A 5196-nucleotide genomic window follows, 5' to 3' on the forward strand; every position below is an offset into this window, starting at 1 on the left:
TTTTACACCAAACAGCATATACTTGGAGGCTGTATGAGACCAATAACCCATTAAAAGGAATTGCAAACGAACTACTCTCTGCGATTCCAGTGAGTTACAAAGTTCTAAAAAATGGTTATAAATCAAAAGAATTTACTTTGCTAACTACCAAGTATTGACCAACGTCAACACTGAGTGTAGGCATCCGAAGAATAATTTAATAAAATACGATGACTTGCCGATGTAGATGCAAGACTTTAATTAGCCACTTTATGGTGGGGTTACCAAAAAAAGTTCGTCCGATACATCCCATCTTCATGCCAGATATTGCGCAAGTAAAAATACTGGAATGAAAGAAAATTTATGAGCATTTCGTTATTCAAAATTTTGGAATATTTGTGAGGGAGGTACCAGAAGGCGGAGGCCGATATACCTCATCTTCATATGTGATTTTTTGTTAATAAAAATATTGGAATATGTGAAGTTAACCATGAATCAGATGTCTATTTCGCATTTTATGAGACATATAATTTTTAAAAATTTTGACTCGTTGTGGGGGAAAAACGAGACGAAGACGACGTATATATTATCCATCTTCACACCAGATCATTTGTTAAAAAAAAAATATTGTTATGTGTGAAATTCAAAGAAAATCGGTGCTTACTTCGCATTTAATGAACGTGAGATAAAAGCACTGCAACAAAGTCAAAGGCCATCATTTTTACATTTTTTTTAATTTTATTGAATGAACGCAAAAAATGTCGGAAATAGCATCAAATTTTAAAATAAGTTTAGATTTGTTCGAATTGGTCATCTTTGACACGAATTATGCCCTTCAAACGGCCAATAAAACAGTCACACCCTGCCCGAATGTTGTTCTACGGTATTTTGGCCCATTCCTGGCGAAGCGCTTTCTTGAGGCGATCGAAACTTGCTTTCCAAAATATTCCAGACACAATAGTCCAACGGATTGGTATTCAGAGATTTTGGTGGCCATTGTGCACTGGAAATGAAGCGAGGAACCTTATTTTGTAACCATTCTTTTGTGGCGCGTGCTGAGTTTGATGGTGCTGAGTCCTGTTGGAACGTCCAAGGTCTGTGGCCAATATATTTGTGTGCCCAAGGCTTTAATACACCCTCCAGAATATTTACGCAATAATATTCGGCATTTATTCTGAAACCATAATGAATTAGCATAATGAATTCTATGTTGTATCCGATAGCTGACAGTCAAATATCGTTGTTGTAGAGCGCATTTTACGATTGCAAGGGACTTTAATATAAAATCGGATGAAACATAAATATGGGAATAGCTATATCTGAACCGATTTTTCACCAAGTTTGACTTGCATCAACCATTTGGTGCATAAATAAATAAACTTAAAATCGGATAAGGATATATATGACAACTACATCCAAATCTGAGCCGATCTCCATAAAATTTGTCAAAAGTATTTCTTAACTTTATTTGATATATTTATTCCGGAATATCGTTAGTATGGAGTGGATATTATGGCTGTAGAGGACAAACATAACAAATCGGATGAACAAAATATATGGGAGCTATAGCTATATCTGAACCGATTTGCGCCGATTATGATATACATTTTAAGTAAGTGTAAGTAAGTAAGTGCCACATTCCATTTCATTTGGGCTAATATTACACGTTTGGTGCACAATAAAAGGCAAATCGGACGAAGATATATATGAGAGCTTATATCAAAATCTAAATCGATCTCGATAAAATTTAGCAAAGTTATTTCTGAGCTGCATTTGATATATTTCCCCTAATATCGTTATTACAGGGTGCATATTACGGCTGCGTAGGACAAAAATAACAAATCGGTTGATCAATATACATCAGAGAGCTGTAGCTATATCTGAACTTATTTTCACCAAATTTGACATACTTGATTTTGGGCTCAATTTGATCATAGGGGTCAAATTCCAATCTATTTAGACGAATATTACACATTTGGTGCACAATAAGTGACAAATCGGATAAATGTATATATGTTAGGTATATCTAAATTTTGACCGATTATCTCAAATTTCAATACAGTTAGTCCTTGTGTCAAACAAATTATTTATACAAAATTTCTACTTAATCGGACAATAAATACGTGACATTTGTTTACAAAAATACATGAACAGACAGACGGACGGACCGGCAAGCATAAATCAACCCGAGTTTAATTCTAGGGGTCTGTTTTCCGAACTAGGGGTCTATCTCGCTTCAATCTCCATGTTACAAAAATATGCAAAAATACATAATACCCTGACCACAGTGTGGTGCATGCTATAAACATCGTGCAGACCTTATAGAAGTTTATCAACCTACTTCATTTCCTTTGGAAGCTAGATCGATTTCCACAGACGGACTGACTGACGGACATGGCTAAATCGACATAGAACTTTATGGTGATTAAGAATATTCATTTAAGGGCCTAAAATGTATATTCCGAGGTGCTACAAATAGAGTGAAAAACTTAATATAACCTCCATACCATGGTATAGGGTATAGAATCGTAATACTTTTGGACAAACGTATATTCAGCAGCCTACATTAGTATTCAAGTACAGAAAAATCGAAAAATTTCAATACAAAAGATGCTAATTCACAATTTTATTTCGAGTTTTTTTTTTAATAAACAAATTCATTTTCGATGAGAATGAATCAGAATATCCATCAAAATAATTTATCCACATAAATGGCATCCTTTTTCAAGGGTATACGGGTCACAAGTCCCGATAAACAAAAATTTATTCTTACAGAACGACGTTTATTGAAAACAGAAATCATCAAAACGAAATGGAAATTAAATGAAGATTAAATGCAAATTACCTACCTTCAGACCTTTTTTTTCGTTCCAAAAAGGACGAATTCACTTAAATTAACCCTTGTTGACGTTCGTAGTGGAAACGCAATGGAAAATCACCAACAACATATTTTTTGGAAACATTACTCCTCTGTCACAACGAACATCCGTAAGAAACTCTCATAACATGTCACTTGTCATGTACGGCACGTACAGTATTGTATAACACTGACTGACACACACACACAAAACCATTTTACAAACAATTTATCTTTTCTACAAACAAACTGAACTTGCTCTTCAAACAAAATAATTCAAAAGTAATTTTTGGTTAGAAAAATAAGAAGAACAAAAACTCCAATTCAATTGGCAACATAAATAAGCTGCTGCTGCCGCTTTGTTTTTTGTTGCTGTTGTAAAAGACTCACACCTTGAGAATCCGCTATGGTACACCTTGACATCTCGAACAACCCTTCATTAAGCTGCTCACACGTTCCTTTTGTGACCTCCATTCAATTATAATTCTAATTAATGTTTACAGCTACACCTAAGAAGATGTATGGCCCATGGTGTGGCAGATGACGCTAGAAATTATTAAGAAAATCTCGCTAATTTGCATATGACTGCCACAACAGGATATTTTTTGTTACTTCTCTTACAATAACATCCGGTTACAATTTGTAAAGGAATTTCATGCGTATTTTAGTTATGCCGACACCGAAATTGTCTCCCTTCGAAGGTTATTTGAGAAAATCTGATGAAATGCAGCTGCTAATTGGAGGGGAAGTTTTTTTTTTTGAATTTGTTATTAAAATAACTGACATTTGTAGACATAATTTTTAATTATTTTAACAGAAATTCCTCCATGTTGGAGGGTATAAAAATATAACACTTCGGATGAAAAATATATATGAGAGCTACAGTTATATTTCAAATTTGGCATACTTGTTTCTAGGTTAACTTTGATCGTAAGTGTCAAAAGCCATCCCATTTGGGCTAATATTACACGTTTGGACACAGATATATATTGAAGCTATATCCAAATCTGAGCCGATCTCCATAAAATTTGGAAAAGGTATTTATACCCTACAACACTATGTATTGGGGGTATTATAAGTTTGATTGGGCCAGAATTTATGTAACACCTCGAAATATTGGTTTCCCATATAGGAAAGTATATATGGATCTTCCTAGCTCGCCGAGCTGAGTCGATCTAGCTATGTATGTCCGTCCGTCCATCTGTCCGTGTGTCCATGTTAATTTGTAATCACTCTACAGGTCGCAATTATGGCCCGATCTTCACGAAATTTAGAATGGAGGTGGGGCTAGGGTCAGAATAGAACCCTATTTCTTTTGGAGATGATAAAAAAAACTGAAAAAATTCCTGATTTTGAAGTTGCTATAAAAGTCGCAATTATAGACCAATCGACGCGCATGTAGCTAGAGTTTAGGGCGGGGAAGAAGCCTACCAATTTGGGTGGCCATCGGATAATATTTAGCGGGTAAAATAGACCATATCTTTTGTGTTGAAAAAATTCAAAATTTTTCATTAAACCGTGAATATTTTAAATCCCGGCGAAATCATAAAGCCATGACAAGGTTACTTCTGACCTTTACATTGATGTTAACATCCAACAAATCGGATATATAGCAAAATATGTGCGATATATATGTCTATCAAAGAAGATATGCTTGAAAGATCTCTTATATGTCGAGAACGGCTGAACTGATTTCGACAGTTCTCATTAATTCAGAATGGCCTCTTGGCAGGAAAGAAAAAACGTCTAAAAATCGCATAAAAATATCTCTCTAAAGATGAAAATATTGATTTTGTAAAATTTTCTCATATTTTTTCAATTTTGTCATATTTTTGGCATATTTTCATTTTGAATTAAACATTTGGTAATATTTGTACAGCTAACAAAACTAAGTAGTTAGGATATCATATACAGATCGCATTTATGGTCCGATCCTAACGAAATTTTGCATGGGGATCAGATGAGGGTCAGAATAGAAGCCTACTCTTTTTGGAGATGATTGCCATATATTTAGGGGTTGAAATGGACCAAAAACTGCAAAATTGTCAGCAGGTCGTAATTATCGCCCGATCCTCACGCACATTTGAATGGGGGTTACCGGACATTGCAAAAGCCAAGCAGTTTTGGATGGCCATCCAAAAATATTCAATGTGTGAAATAGTTTGCCAACTTTTGTAGACAAAATACGAAAATGTCCATTACAGTGACTTCTTGGAGAATTCACAAATACAGGAAAGACTATTTCGTTAATGCTGATTTCGTTGAAGAATATAGTCAAATGTCTGTATCTCATATAGATGCGTTTCAGTCAAAAACCTGATGGTTTTCTTTTATTATTTTTCACAATATCTTGTGGAATT

General features: G+C 34.6%; 1 long non-coding RNA gene across 1 annotated transcript; it reads right to left on the bottom strand.

Moving 5' to 3' along the window:
* Positions 1-3049: 3049 nt before the first annotated feature.
* LOC131803986 (uncharacterized) lies at positions 3050-3643 on the bottom strand. The gene is made up of 2 exons (XR_009342858.1): positions 3458-3643; positions 3050-3382 (listed from the first exon to the last, which is right to left on the bottom strand). It is a non-coding gene; the product is annotated as an uncharacterized LOC131803986 (long non-coding RNA).
* Positions 3644-5196: the final 1553 nt, after the last annotated feature.

Source organism: Musca domestica, unplaced genomic scaffold, assembly GCF_030504385.1.
Source record: "Musca domestica strain aabys unplaced genomic scaffold, Musca_domestica.polishedcontigs.V.1.1 36, whole genome shotgun sequence".
Lineage (NCBI taxonomy): Eukaryota > Metazoa > Arthropoda > Insecta > Diptera > Muscidae > Musca > Musca domestica.